Source organism: Rhinolophus ferrumequinum, chromosome 11 (assembly GCF_004115265.2).
Source record: "Rhinolophus ferrumequinum isolate MPI-CBG mRhiFer1 chromosome 11, mRhiFer1_v1.p, whole genome shotgun sequence".
Taxonomy (NCBI): Eukaryota; Metazoa; Chordata; class Mammalia; order Chiroptera; family Rhinolophidae; genus Rhinolophus; species Rhinolophus ferrumequinum.
The window spans coordinates 43264492-43291462 of record NC_046294.1 but is presented as its reverse complement, the minus strand read 5'-3'; the positions used below and the strand labels follow the sequence as shown (position 1 = coordinate 43291462).

At 39.6% G+C, this 26971-nt stretch overlaps 1 protein-coding gene across 1 annotated transcript in view; it reads right to left on the bottom strand.

The window, feature by feature from the left end:
• The window catches only part of DENND2B (DENN domain containing 2B), a 141506-nt gene extending 128676 nt beyond the window's left edge, over positions 1-12830 (bottom strand). The window contains exons 1-2 of the mRNA XM_033120018.1: positions 12713-12830; positions 12332-12465 (exon numbers count right to left, since the gene is read on the bottom strand). The gene's annotated coding sequence lies outside the window, so the exon portion shown is untranslated. The remainder of the gene's footprint in view (positions 1-12331; positions 12466-12712) is intronic.
• Positions 12831-26971: the final 14141 nt, after the last annotated feature.

The following is a 26971-nucleotide window of genomic DNA, read 5'->3' as shown; positions in this document are numbered from 1 at the left end:
ATGAATTTGCCAGGGAATGAAGTCAGAAGGCCAAGAGAACATCAGCTGCAAAAAAAAAAGAAAGAAAGGGAAAAGAGCCTATTGTGTTGGTAAACTGCATGCGATTTCGGCATGGCAGGAAGGGCAGGCTCTGCGTGAAGGACTTGAAGTAAAAAGCCAGATGACAAGATTTTTGAATGTCATGTTATAAATAAATTTGGACTTATCCTGTCTAAGGAGATTCAATAAAGAGCTTTTGTGATTCACTTATAAGAAGATCAAGAAAAGGCAGAACAAAAGGTACAGGAAAAGTGGGTCGAGACAGGAGTATGGATACTATGTGGGAAGAGGCAGAAGGCAAGCTTCCGGGTGCTGGAAATTTCTTCACCTTGATCTGAGTGCTGGCTATGCAGGTGAATACAAAGGTTGAAATCCCTTAAGATATACGCTTAATATTTGTTGCACTTCACTGTATGTTATTCCTCATAAAAAGGAAGTAAGTCTGATCACTAAGCTGTTATGTTAGAAAGCTCCCTGTTGGGAGCAGCCTCGGAGATTGACTGAAGAACATCCAGGGGCAGGCATTCTGACACATTCAAGCTGCATTCCAGGAAAAAGATGGTCAAGGCTTTAAGAGGACTGGAGGCAGCAACAGTAAGGAGGACTTTTGGGAAATGGAACTGACAAGACTTTATTAGTGTGATTACTGAGAAAGGAGGAATCAGAGATGAATCATTAAAGGAGCTGGTGAATACAAGAGAAGAAAGAGCAGCTTTACAGAGATAAGTACTGCACAGGGAAAGGTTGAGGTGCCTGTGGATCAGCCAGCTGTCCAACAGCAATAACTATATACACTAACTATATGCCAGGCTGTCTCCTAAGTCCTTTACATATATTAGTCCATTTAACCTCGCCAAGACCTTAGAAGGGAGGCACTGTTATTATCCCATTTTACTTATGAAGAAACTGAGGCACAGAGAAGTTAAGTGACTTGTCCAGGAAAACATACAATAAGTGGTAGATGAAGGATCTGAACCCAGGCCATCTGGTTCAAGAGCTCATGCTCTTAAGGTGACTGTTGAGATACAGGTGATGTATCTCTGACATAAAGGAAATAGTTGAAGGTCTGGGGATACCTGAGATCCCACAGGAAAAGGATAGACAAAAATGAAGAACATTAAAACATGCTTCTCTGTGTTGTTCCAAGGATTAAATAAAATGACACTTATAAACCCCTTAGCAGGACAGGTCAGAGTTAGTACTCAATTAAAGACACCCACTAGGGATAATTTTTCAACAAAACAGTATCATTCAAAACTGTATCATAGATGAAAAGAAATTTAAGGGACATAACATCCAGATATAATATATGGTTGTAGGTTCAATGCTGGTATGGAAAAAACAACGATAAGGACAGTTGGGGTCAGTGGAGAAATCTGAAATATGGTCTGGGTATTAGTTAAAATAAAAATTTAATGAACTGGAAAAGTGGAAAATTAGATTGAAAAACAGTAATATATAGTATGCTCTTGCTTTGGTAAATAAAAGAATACATACATGTACCTATATGCGCCTAAAAAAAAGATCTAGAACAGGGTACACACTAAGATATGAACAGTGGTGATCTGGGTGTCGGGAAAGGGGAGCTTTTTATTTTTTATAATGTACTACAACGCATAAATTACATTTTTTAAAGAACCAATTTAAAGTGGAAAATAAAGACAATTTTATATTTTACAGTTTTCTATTAAAGGAACTCACAGATACAAAGAAAGCAGAGCAAACTTCAAACAGTGTACAAGGTGGCTCTTGGATGCCAAGCAAAGGAAAGGAAAGCAGCCTCACTCCTGTCGGCAACCCAAAGGCTCAATGAAACACACTTCTGTATCCACCTTCTTTTGCCTCTTTTGCTCTGAGCAGCTGCCTTTCCAAATGATGGGAGATTTTAGCCTGATTGCCTCCCTCCCTCTCGTTGTGTTACTCAGTCTCAGAAAACAAGACACCGTACCCCTCCCTGCTTCCCCGAAAGAGCCAAGGAAGCAGGCAGAAATGAAGAGCCTGAGAAACAGGGAATACTGCATGCCCTGTACTCACACTGTAGGCAAAGGAACTTTCAGAGGAAGGAAGAAGGAGCTCACAGAGAAGCCTCTTCTTTGGGATTACACAGGCAAGAGAGATTCTCCTGGAAAAGATTCAAACTTAAAGGTTTCAGCAGGGAAGTGCTGCCCTCAATGGAACTTCCCAAACTGACGGGAAAGGAGCTAATTTTCATTTCTCTTAAATTTAAAGATAGAGATGCTGGGCAGGGGTGAGGGGGAGAGGGCAGGGCTCCGTGTGGGCAAAATAAGAAAAGGAATATACATTACTGCTGCCTACACTCTCCTCTTGGCTGGGATCCCAGCAAAGTGGAAAGCTGCCAGGTCTACCTGGTAAATCCCAGTCAACCAGTTGAGGACCCTCACCAGTTCTTATTCATCTTCAAAACTGCCTCAGCATTCAGCATACTGCCTGTTACGCAATGAACGGGCTACAAGTGAATGCAAACGTAAGTCAACAAGTCTGAACGAATTGAGGGTTTAAGGACCGAGCTATGTAATCTTTGGGGCTAGAAAACTTTAACGTGGAATAGACTAGAACTAAATGATAATAATCTATTAATAACATGTGATGCAATATGATCAAAAGATGAAAGTGCCAATGCTCAGCACAGCAGCTGGCGGTCAGCAGGTCCTGCTTGGTATTTGTTGGATGCTCCAGGCTTTTTTCCGCGACTCAAACTTTCAGATCCAGTATGAGATATTATTTACAGGTCTGTGTTCTCACTTTCATGCTGACCTTTAAAGATTTTCTTTAGAGACAGAAAAAGATTCCTGAGGATGGAAAACACTTTGAAAGCAGCACAGCCTGTGCCAGTTCACTGGCCTGGTAAGGGCTGCCGATCTATTCTCATCAGCGCTGGCTGAAAACGTACGTGGACCACATCAGTGGGCCTGGGCTTCAGTACAACCCATCTGTCCAAAGTATTTGTGGGCTCAGGAGGCAGGTCTTATTTCCACAGGCCTCTTGTGTCATAAAAAAAAAAAAAAACAGTGTAAGGTTGGGGTCGTGGACGCCTGACTCCCCAGCCACCATGCAGCTCCTCTGACAGAGAGGTCCACGCCCTCTCTTGGAAGCTGCTCCCTTCATTGTCCATCTGCTCGTCTGCCCCTCCCCAACCCGTCCACCACGATCTTCACACTACTGTGGTGTTATCTTCTATCCCTACTTTCCTTACCTGGCCCAGGTTAGGGAAACCCAGGAATTGTCATTTCGATACTAAACTGTCATTTATAGCCATATGCAGAATTAAGGCAAAATACCAGTTCTTCAGCTTCATACTTCAGAACGCTCTTAGAAATCTGGGTACACACCAGAGAATTAGGTCACTTTCAAAAACAAAAAACAACAGAAAAACCCAAAACAAACAAATGCTACTAGGCCCCTAACTACACTAGTACCTGGATTGTTATAAGGGTCTCCTAACTCCTCCAAGGCTCCTGTTTCTTCCTCAATCCCAATCCATTTTCCATATTATCAATTATATATCACCTTCACTGGAGAGAAAAGATAGAACAATATTTCAAGCGCTTTCCATGCCTCTCTGTCTTTCCAAATTTAAATTCTTCAAGATAACATTCAAGATCCTTCCTGGTCTTCGCCTGATGCAGCCCACTGTATCTCCCATGGGTCTCCCGTAAACCTGCTGATCCAATTAGGACAGCCTAGTTCCCATCCAAATTTCTGTCCCACACAAGCCAACATCTTTTCTGCCTCTGGGCCTTTGCTCATGCTATTCCTAGTTACTTTTCATCCCCCAAGTGTCCTCCTCGATTCTGAAGGCAGCATTGTATGGAGGCAGGAGAACTGACCTAGGAATCAAAATATCTGGATTCTAGACATGGTTCTGACAGAAACTAGTTGTGTACCTTTGGGCAAATCCTTTGCCTCTCTAGGCTCAGTCTCCCCATCTATAAATGGAAAAATTGACCTAGATCAGCTTAATAGTCCATCCAGTTTTAAAAAATTACTCCGTGATTCCTACACGCCCAACAAATCCAATCTCCTTCAAAGTCTGCAAGTCCTCCATGAATTCTCTCTAAGCACTCCAGCCCACATTATCCTAACCCTTCTCTGAACTACTATGCCTGGAACCCAAAACAAATCACATGGCACATTTATTCAGCTAAGATTTTCTGAGCATTTTCTTGGCCAGATATTATGGCAAAGCGTTGGTAATAAACATAAAGCCAAGTAAGACCCAGACCTGTATATATCACCTGCATATCCCTTTCCTCTCCACTACTTCTATCCAAGTGAACTCATGTTAAACACGAACATCAGATGCAAATGATATCATTTATTCATTCAACACATATTTAAAGAAAACTTACCATGTACTATTCTAAAAAGTAAAGATACCAGTAAACAGATGGACCAACTCCCTAACCTCATGGAGTTTATTTGCATGGGAAAGCAGACAGGAAAAACGCACAACTATGTATATCACTTTAGTGAGAAAAACAAAGCAAGGATTAAAGATTGATGAATAGCAGTAGCTTCACATAGAATGGTCAGGGAAAGGCTTCCTGAGGAGCTGCATTTGAGCTGCTACCTGAATGAAGTGAGGGTACAAACTAGCATCCCAGGTGTAGCAGAAAGGCTGTGAGACAGAAGAGATGGGGAGGAAGAAAGGTGGAGGGCAGGTGGGAGGGCTAGAGGTTAGCGTACTTAAGGGCTTGGTAGTAAATGTGATTCTGTTTCTAAGTATGATGGGTGGAATTCTATGTGAGGGGTACAGCAGGGGACACACGGAGTCCTTTGGTTGCCATGTGGAGGAGACTCTGTGAAGCGACAGGAGTAGAGGACTCAGGACCAGTTAGAAGGCTGCACAGAACCGTTACGAGCTTGGCATCCAGTCTTCAACTGTCTTCAGCATAGGCTCACATCCTGACTCTTCGGCTTATAAACTGTGTGATCTCACCAAAGTTCATTTCATTGTACATCAGTTTCCACATCTTTGAGTGAGGATAACAGTACCTAAATCATAAATTTGTCGGGAAGATTAAACTAGTGCACTAAAGCCTTTAGAACACGGTCTGGCACAGAGTAAATACTCCATGAATGCTAGTACTTTAAAACCACGAGATCATCCACGTACGCATAAAGTGCAGACAGAGAAAAGAAGGGGGCTGAAGCCTGAGCCCTGGACACTCCAACAGCTCCAAAGGCCTCCATTCAGCCCAAGATTTCACCATAAGCCTGCATGTCCTAAGCTTTGTCTGGGGCCCTACAGCCCCTGCATGTGACTCACAACTGAAAGCTTGATAACGTAATACTTTATATAGTTCCTTGGGCAACAATTACATGTTCTAAGTTCAGGTTCTTTTTTTTGTTTTGTTTTCTTCACATGCTTGTCTTGTATATACACTATGCTGCTTGGCATAGAGTTAAACACATACTCAGGTATTCACAAATACTCACATGTAAATATCAAAAAAAAATAAGTAAATCAATGTAATGCACTATGCATTCTCTTAAGAAGAAAAAAGTCTTCTTCAGGAAATGATGTGGATTATAAGATATTCTTAGTACCACCCGACCATCCAACCATCAGGCCCATCTTAGCAGACAGTCACACTGACCAAAGCCGTTACACTACCTGCTGTGCCATTTTTCCTCTGACTTCCCAATCCTTATGCTTTGTATATAAACTTTTCTGTCTCTTCTTTCCTGGAGATTTGTCTAAGTGCAAAAGTCTCTCATTTCTGGCAACACATCACAATCAGTCCCTTGGCCCCCAGCATGCATAGCCCTGAAAGAATCTGGACAATGAAGCCATAATATTCCTAAAAACAAACACACAAAAAACAAAAACAAAAAAACATCAAAACTTGGGAAATAAGGGAAACAATATGGGGAAAGCCCAAATACCTATGTAGAGAATCATCCAGGAGACTTCTCACCAATGTACAGAAGTCTCAGTGCCGTCAGCTAGTTACTGCAAGTATTTATAAAATGACCTCGAGTGATAAGTGTTTCCAGCAGAAAAAAGGTCCAAGTCAGTGAGGGGAAAAAAGTGCTAACTTTTTCATTCCTTACTCAATCTCCACAGAATTCTATGCCCTTCTATTTTTTCTCCCCAGACTCTCCCATCCATCTCCCCACACGCCGGTCCTGGTGATGATAAACCTCAGAAAACAACGCTGACCTTCCAGGACAAGCTCTTGATGTGGCTTCAACCAGAGCCTCATATCCTGAAATCTGCCCCTAGCCCTCCAGAGACCAGTAACAGTGACAAATACATGGGAACTATGTAGGCGACGTGAATGTGGGCAGAACTGGGCACATGACACTGCTCCCAAATTGGCTTTCTCACTCAGATCCAATCCTGCAATAGACAAAGGCTGCTCGATGTTACTCTACCAGTACCTTTCAGCAAAGCTATTTCTAACTAATTCTGACCACTGGTCTACTTATGGTGTTTTTTTTAAATGGTCCATCTGAAGTAAGATATAAAATAGCTTCTGCTCATCTGCCATGATTCCGCCATCACTTTCTGTATAAACACTTTGGTCCTAAATACTATTCTAGTTCAATGCAGTGACCTGTCAAAACAAAGACATAGGGGGAAAAATAATAAAACAGAATCCTCACAACTGATATCTATAATTAACTGAACATTGAGGATTCAAATAAACACTTTGATCTCAAATCCCATTTTTCTACGCGCTCCTTAACTCCACAGCACTAAATATGCATTTAAAATTGGGTTTTCTTCATATCCAAGTATCTGTGTGCAGATTCCAGTGTCCACCGAAAAGCAAAAAGCCTGATTCCCGTCTAGGACACAATTTTCAAAAGAACTTGCATTTCCCTTGGACTTGGTCCCAGTGTTAGGATCACTCTGGTTTACACAGAAGCTCTTTGGGTCTAAGCACCTAGAATCCATCCATCTCTGGCTCAAGTGGCGAGACCAGACTTTCAGGAAAGCTTCTCCAGGCAGTCCTTAAGACTAACCACTGGGCGCTTTCTAATGCAGGGGATATTATGCTAAGTGGAGTTCGTAGAACAGTAAGGGTAATCTAGCACAACTAATAGGAAAAAAAACTGATTGTGCCCTGTTTACTCTCTAGACAATATACCCCCACATGTTGAGCCTTCTTATAAGGAGTCGTGTCAGCCCTTAGAGCAAAAGCCAGAGTGATGTATTAATAGCCATTTCCCAATAGCAATATGTGAATCAGGAGGTATCCCACATACAAAAAACTTTTCCATCTAATTTCTTAACATTACCCACTCGTTAGTTCGTCAGACACCTAATATTAAGCATGTTCATAAAGAAAAGTAATAAGAGAACAAACAGATGCTTCAAAGCACTAGCCCAGTGCTTTTTCCAATAGTAGATATTCAATAAATGTTGAACACAGGAAAGAGTGTAAGAATAATAGTAATGCAGAGCTCTTCCTTGAAGACTAGTGTCTGACAGAACGTTCCAGGACACAGACTCCTAGATTAGAGGTTCCTTCTACCCCACTCCAGTGAGTCTTGGGGAAGAGGAAGAATCGGGAGAATGGGAAAAAATACCCACAAATATCTAGGTACAAACTTGTCCTTAGCTAAATTAATATCCAAGATCCCAATTTCACATCAAAGAGAGACAAAAAGCCACCAATATTAACACTTGCCCATTCAAAGTAGTTTCCAGAACACTGACAACCAGGGTTCCCATCATAATCACTATTGCCCTTTATCACAAGAAATACGTAAAAAAGGGTATTATTTCTTATGCTATTAATAAGGGTTAAGCAGTTTATTTCTCTAATATTTGCCTGAGGATCCTAACTTCCAGTTTAAGCAAATGATTCTCACACTTCTAGAAAGGCTTTAATTGGGCTGGGCTGTTACTTTTAGTGCAATCTTACAACGGCTGGATTATTTTTAAGCCCTTAAAGGACTTGAACAAAATTCTTTCGATGATAATTTTTTTAAAAATCATCTCCAGAGTTTACAAATGTTCCATAATTACTCATGCTGGTGTCGGGGGGAAGGGGCACATTTTATTTCCAAAAGGCTCCCTTCAATCTGAAAGCTCTAATTGCCAACATATCTGATACTGACTTCCTGCATAAAACAAAACACAACGAGTATAATCATGGGTCTAAACAATGAGACTTAGAAAGAAAAACAGAGAAAGCTCTGCTCTTTTAGCCAGAGGAAGGCAAGGAAAGGATGGGTACAGAAGGGACAATATATACATTTGGTACAGCCACTGGGATCCAGAAAAGACAATTTGTTCACTCTGTGAATATCTGTGCATTGAAGAAGGGTGGGAAAACAGTAAAAGAAACACTAAAAGAAAACTTAGGCAAACTACAAGGAGATAATCTGTGCTCATCTGAGTCTGGAAAGCTCAGAAAACATTTCTTAGGGAGGTTGTGTAATCTCTTGAGAGAGATTTAAGGATATTTGGGGGTGGAGTAGGTTAAAATAGTCAAATGGTTCTACTGTACTAGGAGATTACATCTGAGTATCAAAAGGCTATTCCAGTTTTATTTTTCTAAGCTTTTAGCTAGCTTAGAAAATCTAAATTACTCCTTATTATAAAAATGACAAATGCTTACCAAATATAAAACATTAACAACTATATGAGTAAGCAACGAACCAAAATACAACCCAACATCTCTGACATTTAAATAAGAGAATTGTGAAAGTCTCCTTTTGAGACCTCCCCCATGCCCAACTTTCAAAACTAACTTCAAGAGCATTCTCACAGGAACTCATACCAAAAGATCACCAATGGACTAACAACAAGCTTTGCCATTCTCGGGAGGAAATCCTACGTAGATGGTTTTCCTTTCTGATCTATAACTAGAGGCTACAGATAAAACAAAATGGCTTTCAGGTGATACCACATTCAAACTGGGAGAAAGAATAATTGGGGGCATGAACTCTGTCTGGTTCTAGGGGATTACCCTGATCCAGACGAACCAGAAAAACAGCTAAGAGATTCCTCCAACATCAAACTCCAGAAACTTCTAAAGAAATGGCAACGCCGGAACTTTAACCCATATCTTTGGACTCTAAATCACCTACACTAAGAGGTTACATTTCTCAGAGATCCAAAACCCAAACTGAGTCATCCTGACACATTTAGAGGTGCTGGTGAGAATTTCACATATCAAAGTGTCCTTCAATAGGGCAAGCTCTCTGGTTAGAGGCTCTTAAAGGTAAAAATTGGTATAAAACACTGAGGCCATATTTTGGTTTTGCAACCATGTTGACGCTAACATTAATTAATATAAAACTTCTCTAGTTGACAAAAATTGACTTTTCTGCCTTGCCAGCTGCCCTTTTTGTGTGCAACTTTATGCTACCTGACATTCCTTAGACTAAGAACCAAGTCTTCAAAACACTAACAAGTTCAGAGGAAAAGGCCTAGAGGTTGCACAAAGAAGAGCAAGAAATCTAGATTGTACACAAAGTGCAAGACAATTCTAGTAAAATGGCTCCACCCACTGCTGCCCTTCCTGAGCCCATTATCTGCAGAGAATCAAAGGGCTTGGCTATAAACTTGGGTATTCAATGGTCCTGTAAGCTCCCTAGCTGTATATATGAACAACACAATTAACTGGTAAGAAATGTGGAGGGGTAGGAAGAGCTTTGTGCATCTCTAAATCCTGGCTTTCATATCCCTTCCAAACTCTCCAAAAGCATCCTATTGCTTCTCCATAACAGAAAGTTTAAGAAATGTACATTTTATCTTAATTGTCTTATTATTAAGAAAGGTAATCTCAATTCATTTCTAGTTGCCAGTACCAAGTTTCTGTTAATTTAGCATTTCTAAGAAACAAGAAAATGTGGAGGGGAAGGGACCCCACAACTTAAATCAAAACATTAGGGCAGAGGCCCTGGTTTAGAGCTCAACTTTGCCACTTAGTAAAGGCTCTTCAACAAATTACAACATTTATCTATGTTCCAGGGGTCCCAGGGTAGTCCTAAAAGAGAAAAACTCACCACAGCATTGCAAACCACGTGGGGAACATGAAGGACAAACCACCAGTTGTTGCTCCACAGACACATTCCATTTCAGTGTCCGCCTGGTCATATCCAGCTCTCTTCTGATCCCCAGTAACCCTGTGGTCAGTGCAGCTAGTTCTTACCCAGTGAACCCAGCTATTGAAGGGTAAATCGGGCAGAATTTCAACACCCAGATATCTTGGCAACATTTACTTTTTTAACCTCCTAATTAAGAACTATATCTTGCACATGACCTGTGATGAGAGTGTCACATTCCTGAACACAGATGTCACATTAATCTTCCAAAAACATTGCTTTGCCCATCGCTCCTTTTTTCAAAAATCTTTAAAAGTTAGACAATGTATGTAGGATAAAGTTCCAGTTCCTGAGCCAGAATTCAAGCTGACCACAGTCTGCTTCAACTGAACCTCCCACTGCCCCGTTGGGGAAGGCAGCTGTGGAGTCAGACAACAGGGACTTAGAATTCCAGCTTTCCCACTTACTACTTGTGGAACTTGAGCAGGATACTTATATTTCTGATCTCTCTTTAAAATAAGAATAACAATGCCTACTTCACAACACTAGAGGATGAAAGAGAAAGCAGGGCATGTGGAAGAGCAGCTCACTAAGCATTACTTTTCTCCCTAGCTCAACCCAAATGGTCTACTCTCTCTTCTCTTGAAAACCCTCCCCAGCAACTCTCCACTAGTTTCAGAACCACACTGTGTTTCAAGGCCTAAGTGAAATCCCTTCTCTTCTATGAAGCCATCCTGGCTCATAATTGTTTTCTCCTCTGACCTTCTATCATCTGAAATGGTTGTAAAGTCTCATTCCTCTTTCCCCAGTAAGTTCACAAATCCAAGAGCAAAATTCTTTCTAATTACCAAGCCAATCACAATCTAAGTGTTCAGTAAGAAATACTTTGAGAATAGAGTTGCCTCAGAGTTGTCCATCAAGGGTTCAGGAAGCCTTTGCTTCACTCCATGCATTCAACCTGCTACTCTTGAGCTCTTGCTTTGCGCTGTCTTAATTCAGCATGGAAGACAGACTGTGAGCGATTTGGTGTCTATCGCCGATCAGCTTTCTGGGACCTAGACTATTTCTGACCCTTTAGAAATCCGTATTTCTGAAAAAAAATCCCATCAATGAAGGGATTTACCTTCTGAGAATATAACTTGGAGAAAAAAATAGTAATAGTCACTTGGGTTTTAAACTGTGTGACTCTATCCTAAAATGGCCAGCTAAAGTATGTGCATATGAGATAGCTCAAAACAGTCCTAGAGATGAGATAATGACCTCTTCACCCTTCCCAAGACCCCGCTGTCCAAATGGCAGAAACACCTGCATAGGGATACCAGCAAGAACTGGACTGAGGCAGCATCCAAGCAAATTCTCTCACTCACTTGATGAAGAAGTTGTTTTATTCACATTCAAGTAATTATAAACCACGTTCACATAAAGATCCCAGGAAAATGCAATAATCTCTCTTTGGAAACACTTGAAAATGTTCAGTCTCTTGAACTCTACTAAATTACTAAATTCTTGGATAAGGTAGCATAAACGTTAGCTAAAGTGTGTTCCTTTAGTCTTGGGCCACTTCAAAAAACATATCTTTAATACTTAGTACACTTCAGCCGAAAGGCAAAAAAGGAAAGGTAATCATTCCCGATAAATACAGTTTAATTTGTTAAAGTGATAGAATACAAAGTTAATTTTCCTTTGTTTGAGTTCTGTGTGTGTGTGCGTGTGTGTGTGTTCTTTAAGGAGCCTGCACACAAGCTACCACAGCTCCAGGTAAGAGCTCAACAGCCGTTGCAGAGCAGCTTGGGCATGTCCAGGGGACAAGGAGACTTGCAGAGCTCACTCCCAGGGCCGCCCGGACTTCGCACACCACAGCTCTGCACTCCCGCAGACCCCCATCTCGCTGTTCCCCACCCCCAACCGCACAGCCCCAGCCAGGCGGAAAGCAGAGCCTGCCCCGGCAGTCCAGAGGGCAGTCCCCTCCAGCCGGGTGAAGCTGCCCTGTCGCCCTGCTCCTCTGCGCCTTCCGAGGCCCCCCAGAGTCCGGGCGCCAGGATGCAAATACTCACAGAGCTGGAACGCTGCCGGAGGGAAGGAGTGGAGAATAGCGGGAAAATGGCTAGGGCTGCAGCGGCAGGCAGGGCGCGGCACAGCTGGAACTGTAACCCTCCTGCCCGCCACCCGGCCCAGAGCAAAAGCACTGAGGCAAGCAGGCAGCCACCCGGCCCGCGGGAAGGCGGGCAGGGAAAGCAGGGCGGCGGCTGGCTGCACTTACCTCTGCGCTGCCCAGCCAGGCTGGACGCTCACACCGATGGGAGGCTGGCCTGGAGCTGTGCAACCCCGAGGAGGAGCGGCTCCGGGGAGAGGGCGGGCGGCGGGCAGGCATCCGCACCCGGGGCTGCGGCCGGGCTGGAGGGACAGAGAAAGGAGGGAGCGCAGATTTGAGTGGAGGGGGCGTGGAGGAGGTGTGCCTCCACCCGAGACAGAGAGGGTGGGCTGCTGGAGCCTGGCGGAGGGGTGTGCTCAGAGGCAACAAGAAAACCCGCGCTGAGAGTGTGCGAGGGGCGGGGTGGGGTAGGAAGGAAAGACACAGGGGTAGGGGAGATTGGGGGTGGGGACAGGATGAGGAGTTGGCCCTCAAACTGAATGGTCTCACCTCCGCACCATCCGACCAACACTCGTCTGGGTCTGGAGCAAAGCACAAGGGGGTCTAAAACTTTATGTCATTTTCTCATACACACGTGACCCCCGTTCAGTCCAGATGGTTTCAATCACTGGAGGAAAAAAGCGGCTCTGCTGGTATGCATGAAAAGCCGGAGCTGGGAAAGTCTGGGAAAAAGCTGCCTGGACAGCCTGCCTGCCTTCAAACAAACCGATGAGCCTTTCAGTTCTCCCAGCCCTCAGCCTAGGGAAGCCCTGCAAAACACAAACAGACTTTAAAAGAAGCAGCTACATTTGGTACCGCAGCAGTAGTAGCAGCGGAACTCTGAAAGCACTGGGGTTCCAAAGAGTCTGGTCTGAACCAAAAGTTCCAAAGGCATTCTGATAATTTGTGTTAAATACTTCATTAGCTTGCAAAACTAAAAGCTGGAAAAGGGTGTCATTAAACAAAAGCAATGGAATACCCAGTAGCAGTGGAATCTAAGATTTATTAGCGGAATACTGAAAGAAATTCTTAACCCAGCATGACAATCCACTTGGAAAAGAATAATACAAATCACTTAAAATCTAAACCCATGCATACATGGTGGGATATTAGGAAGCCATGTAACCCAATTTCTCCTCCCATAAATCACTATAAACAGACCTTGATACTGAAATACACTAATTTGACTTTCACAAACCTAGTTGAAGGAACAAATGTGTATGAATGAGCATAAACCAGCTCCAACGCCAAGGTATGTTTCAAAGCCCAAGCCAATTCAATTGTCACATATCCTAAGAAGCATTTACTCAGCTGCAGGGCAAACATAAAAAATACTGGAGAATTTAAGATACATTCTGAAAATAATTTAACTTGTTCATGATCGAAGAAAAATAGCGTCAAGAACCAAACTGATGAACTCTATTGTTCCTTTGCCAAAAAAGGATATTGACATGAATTACCAGTATGAACTTTTTATCTCAATAATATAGATGCCAGAGGATATGTTTGGCCTTTCTAGAACAAGGCCACAGTGTGACACAGTGGTCTGTGTGAGAAAAATAAATCTTGGTAAAATGAATTGGTCTACATTCGCAAAACCCAAGATTTCAGTTGCTATTGAGGCACTGTGGGAAACCCAGGAGACTACTTGAAACGAGGCAAATCAGAACACATTTTACTTCAAACTCGAAATCCAGCAGCGAGTTTCTACTTTAGTTCGTTAAAGTGCTTAAACCTTTAAGGAGACCTCGGCCATATTTGAATGGACTTAGCCTTTTCCAATTGTCTCCAGTCTCAACTTAGGGTGGTTCTACCCTCCGCATGCAACAAAAGAACACATGTTCAAAAATCCTCAGGGGACAGGAGCCACAGAATTTAACAATGCTCCAGGCAAATTCCACCTGCAGCTCCCTAAACTCTGGAAGGAGGTTCTTCAGTGTCCCATTTCCAAACCTGTTAAAATCTGTACTTTTAAAGTCTTGTTTTTCTTGTGAGTGACATCTGTAAAGAAAGTCAACTCAACAGAAAACATCAAGATTTTTCTCTGTTCTGACCCAGGACAGTAATTGTCTTCATCTCTGGCAGCTGCTGCTGCTGCCTCTTCTGTGTGCAATGTAAGAGGGCAATCATGAGATACAAATAGTTGCTCTTTTTGTTTGCCAATTCCATTGCAAATTATGCATGGGACTTTTTTAGTTCCCAAGAAAAACCTTAATTCTTAATTAGATCTGCTCTTTCAGAAAGCAAATTAAAATCCCCTACGTTTCTGAAACATAGTCTTGAGTCTAAACTCCACTGATGTCAAGATTAATGTTAATACAAGCCAAAGATTTATTAGGGACACGACATCTCAAATGTTTTTAAAACTATTTTAAATGGTGCTAATTTAGTACTGTGCATTAACCTAATGTTCACATCACTCGACAAAAAAAGCCAACCACGTATAAAGTGCTACAGGAGATATAAGCTCTATGAAGAGAGGGACCCGGTCTCTCTTGCTATTAATTACATCTTACGCACCCAGCCCAGTGCCCAGCATGAAATAGGTGCACAGTAAATATATGCTGTCTGAGTAAATGAAAGAAAAATAAAAACACTCCGCATGAGGTAACAATCCTGTGGAGGCATGTGACTTGTAAACAACAGGATGAACTAACAGCTTTAGGAAGGATACTAGCAACAAAAAAAGAGGAAGGAGTAATTAACATTAGCGGTCTTTGGCCTTTAATCACAATATATATTCAAAAATGTGCAGAGATTGCTGCAAATAAGAAGCACTTACAGAAGGAATTTGGTATATTTAGTGCCGAATTTAGGGATCTCAGATATACTTTCCCATGTTCCCATTATTCAGTCCCCTCAACACAGAGCCAAGACAAGATTTGAGCATAAACATCCTGGCTCTAATTTGGATAGTATGAATACTGTTCCTTTCATCCTTTCTAGTACATCTCCTCCACCCCCAAGCCATTTCCTCTGTACTGTCTTCTGTCAGTCTAATGAAAGTTTCCTAATCTTTAGAAGCAGTAGCTTTGGTTCTTTGTGTGGAGAAGTACAATACACTCTGATTACATGGTTATATTCCATACAGATGCCTGGCAACACATCTTATAGCTAAGGGTCTGTTTAATATTTTAACTGTGAGGGACTTATAATTCAACTATTTTGTTATATACCAAAATAGTACTTGACATCAGATGGGCTTTACTTCCTTTTGCTATTTTAAATCCTGCACTTAAGCATGAGTAGTTTGGGTTTTCTGGTTCATGGATTTGCTTTGGTGTGTTTTTTTTCTTTGAGGGACAAAGGGATTAAGATTTTCAAGGAAGTCTCTCGGGCTTTTGCAGGTCTAGAACTCATGAAGCAGTTATATCCTCCTAAGGACTCTGCCTATAATATTATACGTGGTCATTAAAGGGGATTATTTATGCCTCATGATCCAAATAACAAGGTTTCTCTAAAGTAGGCAATTGGGAAAGATGGTTGGCCTAGAAGACCCTTAAGTTTTCTAGGTCGTGCTTTTTCAGATGTCAATTCTTTCTTTTTTTAAAAAAAATTTTTTAGTTTTAATAAAACCAGTGTGTTTTGTTTAAACAGTGAAACATAAATGCTAAAGGTTGAAATCGCTCTAAAACATTTTTTAAAGAAAATAATTATTAATCACTAATCTATAACTCCAACAAGTACTATTTAATCCAATCCTGTTTTCCATTCTCCCTAGATTTGAGTAGAACATCATTTCTAAAGCACGCCATGTTCACCCTCGAAGTTTTTTCATGAGCTTTAAAACTTTGGGCTGGTTTTAATATAAAACACCTTTGATCTATAATCTCCAGGAGCCCAGTATATCCTGACAAGGTTATCCCTTTACTCCTAAAAGGCAAAGGGATGACTGTGTCACTCCTTTTGGCTTTTTACTTTCCTCTTTTCCAAGCCCCTCAAAAGGCTAACGGGGCTTACATTCACAAAGATGCAACTAAGTGAACCCTCGTGACTCGTTTTTGTAGTCAGTAAAACATGATGGTGTGTACTCCATCACTAGTTCCTAAATCTGATAGCTCTTCCGAATCATCTAAGAAGCTTGTCAGAAATACAAATTCTGGCCCCAGTCCCAGACCCACTGAATTAGAATCTCCAAGTTTAAGACACACTAGACTAAATAAATTATATGATCTTTACTTTGTCAGTTCTACATGTGGCAATTTTCCCTTAGAGGAAAGCCCCGCTAGCAACACACACACACAGACTTCCCAATAAGAATCAAGAAGACATATGAATTGAAATATAATGTAGTTCTTTCCTTTACAATAACCAATTTACTTGGGCATAACCACCTCTACAACCTACCTCTGAAATTAAAATATCCTTAAATGGAATGTTTAAAAAAACGTATTCCTAATAAATGAAGTTTAAACAAAGTTTAATAAGATATTAAAATAGATCATTGAGGAATCAGCAATTTTGTTATACAAACATAATAGCATAATAGGTTACTGAAACTACTGATTAAATTTCTATCTTTTGTAATCAAGTGAAATAATCCATAATAACTGCCGAGTTGTTAGAGCCTATGATTCCTGTATCCTATTAAAATATCCTATACTCTGTTAAAAGCTACTTAATTTTAAAAATTGTAAGGGGTAAAAGCATAGAACCCAAAATTGTATGCAAAAATTTTTGACATTGTGACTTATAAAAAACAACCATATATATTATATCTACATAATATATGTTTTATATATATGTTTATAAAAACTTCAAAAATACTATAGAAATAAATTGAAAAAAAGAAGTCTTCCCACTCTTGCCCTCCAGTTCCCTTCTCTTCAGGCAATCACCGTAGTTGCTTGTATTATTCTTCTAGAGATATTCAAAGAGAATGCAAAATTACTTATGTGTGCACAATGCATTTTGTGGAGGAGAAGTCCAAAGCCTGTAACAAACTCTCAAAAAGGTTCATGATCTCAAAAAAGGTAAGCATCATCATTCCAGAGCAGGGCGAAGGGCTCACGCTCTACCCCAGTCCATTGGTAGGATTAGAAGAACTGCAACCTTCAGTTTGCCTATGAGTATTACTATGCACAATTCCAGATTACAAAATAGCTTCAGTAAGCAACGTTGGTTAACATGCAGATGTAGTTATGAAATACTACATCTGTTTGTAAATGACTTTCTAATTTTTATGTTTTTCTCAAACAATCCCTCCAGTAAATAGTTCCTTCGGTGACTGTCTCGACTGACCGACAATGAAAATCTGTAGGAAATTTCTGGCATATACATATATATATACACACACACACACACACACACACACACACACACACACAAAGATAACAGATGTGTTTCTCTCACAACCTGAACATTCTCTATTAGAATAAAAAAAAAAGGTTTTATTTATATCTACACAGAATTTTAGGGGCAAAATTAACTTAATACTCCCGGTAGATATAACTAACATAAGTTATAGGGTTATTAATAAGATCTTAAGGACCATATTCTTTAAGATGTACATTACTTTTATCAAGATGGTCATTCTCATTTGGACTTCAGGGATTATTACTTTCTTAAGTGTTATAATTGGAATTTTAACAAAATTAAAAATATGCTATCAGTTTGTTAAAGTATTTAAGGGATCACCAAACTAAACCGCTTCACATATCCCCTTTTTCATAGTAGAATCGATTCCCCTGCCTGAATACCATGTGGTACCTTTCACTCTCTCCTTCCAAAGTTCCTGAAAACTATAATACATAAAATAAAGGTTGTTTTTCTATAATCAGCTTACAAAAAGGTTCAGTCTGACTTAGGTCTATTTATTTTGGGGTTTTATTCCAAATATGAGGCTATTTATTATTTATTTAAAGAAAGTATTAGGCTAGCTTGACTGATGATGCTGGTTGGGCTGGACCTGGGAGACAGTGAGATTCGGTGCTCTTTAGATAGATAGAAGACAAGAACAGGTTCAGGAAGGTTCACTAGACCTGGAAGGTCTCCTCACTCGTCCATCTTGCTGAATGGTCCTTTTTCCTTCTCTCCTGGGCTTGAAGATAATTTTTGATTGGGACAAATCAGAGTCTAAAAATTTACTGATTTGAAACACTAGTTACCAATCATTGTTCCAATGGTATTAGTCTTCGATCTAATCAAACATCTCTAGATTAAAGATTTATCCTTATCACTAAGTTCACTGAATTTTGCCCAACAAGCATTCCTAAAATAAGAATTGTGAGAATGTAATATCTTCTAGTCATTTTCCAGGTTACTTCCAAAAAAAGAAAAGAAGGAAGGAAGAAGAAAGAGACGATAGTGAATAAGAAAAAAAGATTATATTTCTGTAGCTATTAATTTATTTGTTTATTCACGCAATAAGCATTTTACAAACATTTGCAAAAAATCTGGTTTTGACATGGGAAATAAAAGAGAAATAAGTTGTATAAGCAAATTAAAACCTAGTGAGAAAAATATATATAAACAATAAGTCAGAATAAAATAAGTGGTATGAAAGATAAAGAGAAGGATATACAGGAATTCACAGAAGTAGTAGAGATTCCTACTGAGAATTGAGGAAAAGAGGGTTGGCAGTGAACTTTAAATGATTGTTAGAATTTCTGTTTCAATGAACAGAAAACAAGGGGAAACAATTCAAAACCAAAGGAACCTGCTGAGCTGTGAAAGTGAAATACTAGCTTTAAGAATAATGGCTGGTCCTCATTTGACTAGAGTAAAAGGCTAAAAAGGTAGATTAGGTGGAAAACAGTTTGGCTGTTCCTCAAAAAGTTAAATGTAGAATTACCATATAACCTAGCAATTCTTCTCCCAGGTTTATACCCCAAAGATTGAAAACAAGGGCTCAAATAAATACTTGTACATGAATGTTCATTGCTGCACTATTCACAATAACCAAAAGGTAGAAACAACCCAGTGTCCATCAATAGATGAATGGATAAACAAAATGTAGTATATTCATGGAATATTATCTAGCCACAAAAAAGAATGAAGTATTGTTACTTGTGGATGAACAATGAAAACATCATAGACGTAAAAGAAGCCAGACACAAAAGCTCACATATTGTATAATTTCATTTACATGAAATGTCCAAAATAGGTGAATCCATAGAGAAAGATGAGCAGTTGCCAGGGGAAGGGAGAAGTGGCACTTTGGAGGTGGTGAAAAAGTACTGGCACTAGACAGAAGTCATGGTTGCACAACATTTTGAATGTAATGAATGCCACTGAATTGTATGTTTTAAAATGATTAATGAGTTAATTTCACCTCCATTTTTTTTAAAGGTAGATCACAGATCTGTGGTAGATACTACTAGCGCTAATTAACATCCTTCCCAGTCCCCAGAAGTTTATGTGTTCTGGTCACCCTGCACTTAGGCAGGGCCATATCACCGTTACAGCCAACAGGCTGTGAGCAGAAAGGATACACATACATGTCACTTGCTGGTCAAAGTATTAAGGAACAGTGAGAGATGTCTATACCTCTCTCCTCTGCCACATGGATCCCAAGCCACGGGAGACAATGGAGCAGACTGGGTCCCTAGATAAATTAGCACCTCCCTACTGACCCATGCTGAACATATTGTACGAGTAAGAAATAGGCTTTTGTTGGGTGGCCGGTTAGCTCAGTTGGTTAGAGCATAGTGCTAATAATACCAAGGTTGCCAGGTTCGATCCCCACATGGCCCACTGTCAGCTGCGCCCTCCTTAAAAAACAAACAAAACAAACTTTTGTTATCTTAAGCCACTGACATTTTAAGGATTGTAATTGCAGCATAAGCTAAGCCTACTCTGATACAGGGTCAGCTCTGAAAAGGATGTTTTCGGGGAAGAAAGTGACATGATGTGTCCTTTAGGAAACTAATTCTGGATGCAATGTGCAGAGTAAATTAGAAACAAAGGTAGTCTTCAACCTTTGGTGGAATCAGAAATCACCTGAGGAGAACTTAGTCATCTTCCAATTCCTTTATATTTCTGTAAAGAATAAAATATTTGTCCTCTGGGAAAAAAACTCATCTGAAGAGCTTTTCAAAATGCAATGCTCTTGTCCAGGTTATCTGTAGAGATTCTGAACGAGAATCTCGAGAGGTAGCATCTAGGCACCTATAATTGAAAAAAACTCTATGGGAAATTCTAGACTATACATTAAAGTCAAAGAGATGTCTAGTTCAGCGATGACCAAATTTATGCTTAACAGAGTCAAATAAATAGCATAATCAAACAACTATTTTATTGACAAATGGAATCCTAAATGCTTAGAGAGTCATTAAAATATTAAGTATGAAAAGCTTACTCATCTTAACATGTGTATGGTCATAGTAATGACTTTGAAAATGTAAACACCAGTGTGGGTGGCAGTTTGCATGCATCTACTCCGTTGCTAAGTGGCAGCCGACCCTAACATTTCTGTCACGCTAGAAGACATGGTTGACACAGTAGAGTCAGAGGACAGAGCCGTTCTCAGTGTCCTGGAAGGCCAGGCTCTTCCCAGCCGTTCCAGTCATCTTATTTCCTCTTTTCTTTCCTCTTTTCTTTTAGGGTACTAGCATTTCCTTTGGGCCTTAGTTCCTTCCTCCTGAGTATCTAACTCATCAGCCAACTTTCAATGCATCAAGGCTTGAAATACCAAGATTTAAGGGCTCAAAAAGTCTAGGTTACAAATACATTGGAAGCTGTCACTCTAAACTTCGTGTGTGTGTGTGTGTGTGTGTGTGTGTGTGTGTGTGTGTGTGGCTTTTACTACCAAAGGCGATTTATTACATGTAATTGCTAAGAGACTCAGCTTTCCAGCATAGAGATTCTAATACTGTAAAGAAATAGATCCTTTGCAGACCATAATTCATTTGTGTTGCAAAAACAAATCTTCAGAGTATCTCAAGAAAAAGTATTTTTTATCTCTGATGAATAGCATTGAAATTGACTGAGAGAAAAAAAATAGCTCTATCATTTCTGAAACCTCAATGTGCAAAAGAAACTGACAGGCTTCCCTACAAATCTCCTCCCACCACTGAATACTGATCAACAATCGTTTTACTTATTCTAGTGATTTAGATCCTTTTCTTGCTCCCTTCAGCAACTGTTCCAAGCCTGTCTATTTTCAAAACTTCTAACTACTGACTGTCAGCAGGTAACCACTGAGAAAACAGGTATGGCTCCCTCAACATTGCTCTTCTGTGTCAGAATGCACCTTCCTTCCTCCCTATCTCCTGTCCCAGGAGAATGCCTGCCTATTCCTTCGGAAGAATAACCTCTACTATGTTGGATCACCTCCATTTCATGTCTTCCTCTTTCTTTTGCTACCCTTCATTTTAGTAAGTACTTCCTCCAATAGTTTCCTGAGAAAGCGTACATAGGAAGTGAATTTTCTTTGATGCTTTGCAAGGCTCAAAATGATTTCAAACTATTCTCCCACTGAATTGACAGCTTCTAGGTGAAGAATTCTAGGTAAAAAATATTTTTGATGCAGATTTTAGAAGGCATTGCTCCACTGGTCGTATACTTTCTAATACTGCAGCTGAGGAATATGATGCTTATTTTTTGTCTCCGGAAGCTTGTTGGATGTTTTCTACCTGAAATTTCATGACAATATGCCTTGGTATGGGTATTTGTCAAACATTGTTCTAAGGCACATGGTGGGCCCTTTAATCTGAAGGCTCGTGTCTTTTAGCTCCAATAAACGCTCCTGTATTATTTTAAAAATAAATTTCCTTCCCCATTTTTTTTTAAAAGATTGTATTGGGGAAGCGGAACAGGACTTTATTGGGGAACAGTGTATACTTCCAGGACTTTTTTATTTTCCAAGTCAAGTAACATGTTGTCCTTTCAATCCTAGTTGTGGAAGGTGCCGTTCAGCAACCTTGTGGTTGAGAGGACACCCTCCAACCAACTGAGCCATCTGAGAGCTCAGCGGCAGCTCAGCTCAAGGTGCTGTGTTCAATCTTAGTTGCAGGGGGCAGAGCCCACCATCCCTTGCGGGACTTGAGGAGTTGAACCAGCAACTTTGTGGTTGAGAGCCCACTGGCCCATGTGGGAATCGAACCAGCAGCCTTCGGAGTTAGGAGCACGGAGCTCTAACCTCCTGAGCCACCGGGCCGCACTCTACCCACCCACATTTTCTTTACTTTCTCTTTCCAGAACTCCTATTATTTATGTGTTGGACTGCCAAGATTAATCTCCTAGTTGTCCATCTTACTGTCTTTTTGTTCTACTGTATGGTAAATTTTGTAAAAATTTTCCTTCTAACTCTTCTTATCAAATTTTTTTTTTTAATTTCAACTATTATATTTTTACTTTCCAAATGGTCTTTCTTGTTCTGATTGTTCCTTTTTTCTACAGCATCTTGAGCTTCCTTCTTGACATTCTCTATAGTTCCAGCATTACTATCAACTCCTTCTCCTATCTCTAGAACCACTATTTTCCAGTGTCTTTCATTACTACCTCTTCTTCTGCATACCCTTCAATTGGAAGATTTTCTTCAGCTCTTTTCTACATATAGTCTCTCCCTAAGGCATCTTATCTGTTTGCATCGTTTCAATGAAATATGCTGACATTTCCAAACTATTATCCCTAACTCCAACCTTTTCACTTGAGTTCTAGACCTGAACTTCCAACTACCTAGTGGATATTTGCACCTGGATGTACCAAAGACACCCTAAACTTTACATCTTATTACTGGCTCCTGGCCAATCTTTATGGCCCAATCTCATAAATAACTTGGCATTCCCAGAAAAGATCAAGGAAGTTCACACCTTTGATAGACCCGAGTAAAATGACACCTCTTCAATAAAGCCTCTTATGACTTCTTCCTATCCCAAGCAGAATGAATTACTCCCTCTCTTTGCACCCTAAGCACAGTTCATAGCCCATAACGCCTGTTCACAAGTATTGTTCACCAGGACCCAATCTGTTGACTCTGCTAGAATGTGCATCTCTTGAATTTGCAACCATCTTCAACATATAGCAAATGGCAATTACTCAATAAATAGTTGTTGAACTACAGTACTTTCAAAGGAATATAAAGTATAAATACTTGACTATGTAATTAAATAAGCAAGGAATGTAACCAGAAACGTAGCTCACTAGAAAAAAAAATTACATGACTTTAAAAATGCACCTATGGATATTTTTCATCTTAAAAGATTATTATTTTTCAACCAAACATTTCCAATCTTATCCAAAGGCACATTCTTCACAGTCATTTACACATGTGCAAATTCAGAATGTAAAAAGCTAATCACTTTTAAATCATCTGCTCACCTAAACAGGCACCTGAACAGTTTCCTTAGAATACTGAACACATTTTTGTTGTTGTCGTTTGGAATAATCAAAAAAGGTGGTAAAAAAAAAAAAAAAAAGATTTCTTTAGAATGTATCACCCATATAAAAATGTTAGTAATAGGTAGCCAACCCACTGGCAATTTTTTCCAGAAATGTTAAGTTTTCAAAGAGTAAGGAAGAGACAGTGTAAACCCTAACTAGAGCAGCTGCTAAGGGCGTTATAAGGCTGAGTCGAGAATGTTGATTCGTATGCAGGGATATAAGTGTTGTTGTTTTTTCTGTGGGCTTTTTGTTTACTTTAGTTTGGGTTTGATTTTCTTTTAAAACAATGCCCTAATGCCAAATCTTACATTTTTTTCCTTTTTCCTGTTGAACTGATGCTATGTTAAGATATAAGTACAAATATCTCCTAAGTGTTTTAAATCCATCCAATTGTTTGAGAAGGCATACGTGTTGGGCCAATGAAGCCAAAACATTAGAGCTAGGAATTTTGATGAAGATAATAATTGCTTACAGACCAGCTTGTTTTAACTTGCTGAACAAAGAACACAATTTTATACCACATTTTCATCACAGGCTTTTTCTCTGTATAATCACTACTATAATGAGCACTTTAAAAAAGGAGATTATCCACAGGTTAAAGAGTAAGGAAGTTATCAATTAGATTCCATCATCTTCAAAATTTCACTTACTCAAACTTCATATTAATTTTTAAAAATTACTGACCTAAGCACTATTTTAAATCTTTATAAACCATTTGTTTAGTGTGCATAGCATAAATCTAGGAATGAAGACATGGTTAATTTCCAGTGCTGCCCTGAATGGTTCTATAGCCTTGGATAGGTCAATTATTTCTTTGTGCCTTAGTTTATTTCTAGGACATTCCTGTCTAGCAATATGCTTCCATCTTTCTCACATCTGAAAGCTGCATTCAGGCTCTGTGCCTATATCAGGAATTACTCCCTCCCTTTGTGGCCCACTCAGTTACTTCCATCACTTGCAGACTCCATAATTCAATATTCAACCAGTATTTATTCCGGGCCTACTCCATGACAGACAATGCAGTGAGTGCAGGGATGAGCTCGGTCCCTAAGAGGACAGCAATACTCGTTTCCGAACAGAAAGAAGTGTCTCAGTTATTCTGTTTGTTTCACTCTGACTCTGGATTTCCTATTCTTTACTTCCTCTGGAATATACAGCTAGAAGCCTTAAAATTCAGGTGGTGTAGATTCACAGGATTGTCATTTAGTGATCAGATGATTACAGAGCCAGGCAGTCCACGAGTCAACATGGTTTCAAGACAGAGATAAGAAGTCATGGAAGGCACCAAAATAACAAGACCAAGATCACTCTGTGCAAAGTACCAGCAGTGGACCCTAGGTTTGCTGCATCTTTTTGCCCTTACCCCTCCACCTCTAAGACAGAACTCTCAAGACCTCAGCAAGCTATAGTGACTATCTGGTTCCCTTACAGCAGGGAGTCATTCACCTCAGTGCACAAGCCTTCAGTATCAATGTGTGAAAGCATGGCCACAACTTCCATCTAAGTCTGAAACCTTGCAAATTACAGAGAGGGTGGGAAGTGAGAGACTGACGTTGTACAGAAGTATTAAGGGGCCAGCTTCTACTGGCAGACTCTAAATTTGAGACTCCGAACTCTGTACATGTCTCATCATTCCCTGTCTACCCATCCTACTGGTGTTTGTACACCCATCTCCTGTACTCTTTGTCTCTGATCTGTTGCTTAGCCTGATCCTTGCCATTCAGATGTATTTGGGGTCTGTTCCACAGTCTGGTTCTGATGTTGGATCATGGATATGCTCCCAATCTGAAACACTTATCTGGCTCAAGATCCCTGGCCCAGACCTGATCACAAACTTTATTCTCTTTCTACTTGTTCCCATGCCATTCATTCAGTCTCATCACAGCTTCTGGTCCTGCTTCCCCATCCATTGCTGTACGTTTCTAGTGCTGGCTAGAATTTTAGAAGCTTTTTAAGCTCATTCTGGCAGGACAAAGGAGGTGAGTAATAATTAGTTTTTTTAACAACAGTATTCAGAAAAGATCTAACTTTGTTCATGTTTACCTATAGTATGTACATCAAGTTACTGTATCTTTCTGTACCTCCAGTTTCTCATCTTTAAATTAATACATTTGCCACCACATTCCCTCAAAGATATATTTATACTTAATTAAAATAACATACATTCTGGGATTGCAATAAAGCTATACTATGTTCCTTCATTCCTAATTTTTAATGAGTTTTAATGAGTATTAAAAACATTTAGAAACAAATTGGCTCCCCAAAAGGAATAAATATTTTGAGTAATTTATTTTTTAGATACAGTATCTATCTCACTTCACAAAAAATTTCTGAAATGTTATGCAAAAAAGAAAAATATTATAAATGAATTAAGTAGAACATACTCTTCAGAAGAAACTCAATGGTGGGTCTTTTTTCTTAGGATTTTGGAAATATTAACAATTATCCCATAATAAGTTTTATATATTCACATATAACTTCACTGGGTTTTCTGAAAGAGACTTATCTTAACAATCTTATGGGAAAAGAATATTCTAAATACATTTTATTGGGTTAATTCACTGTAGGGCTTTGACTTTTCTACTAGTGAATTATAGTACTAAAATAGATGCATTTTTAAAGACATAAGAATTTTCATTGTGCTAGAATAATGAATAGATTCTAAAGTGTTATAAAGTATGCTTCTAAAATGTAAAAGAGTTCAAGGAGATTCCTCATCTCAATTCCTGGGAGATGCTGTATGGAAAGGGTCAACAGAAACAAACAGTTTCCTGAAATTGTGCCAAGGCTACATGTCAACTGCCTGGCAGGAAATGCTTTTGGAGGGCCTAGATAAACAGACTATCATCTTTTTTTTGGAAAAAAATCTTTCTCTCTGGCTTCTTACAAAGCAAATGTACTGAGTTTAGCATCATAAACACAATAAGGAGAAAGGGCACAAAAGATTCTTGAATAATGGCATCTGTAGGGGCTATATGACAATCACGTGATCTGTCCTTCACTTTTAACACACACGAACCTCACTGCTCAACAAGCATATACTCCATACATGCTTGTTGAAATTTTGTGTAAATGAAATCTTATTTTTCCATTCATTTTCATCATGATTTTGGTGAAGATTTATCTTATGAGAAATTTTCATTTAGCAGCAGCTTTTAATATGTTAACATCATACAATGATAATATTTTCTTGCATTTATATAGCAATGAATCTTTCAAAATAGCTTACATCCATTGACTTAATTTTTGTATTAATATCTCATTTGATAATGAATTTATAATAAAAAATGAGATGTTAGTACAAAACTTAGGTCAAAGATTAAGTTAGTCAGAAGATCAGACCTAAAACCAATTAGTCTGAAACACTGTCTAATATATTTCCCTCTGTCCCCACTATGTTATTAGATAATGGACCCCAAAATCCAACTACCATAATTACTAAAA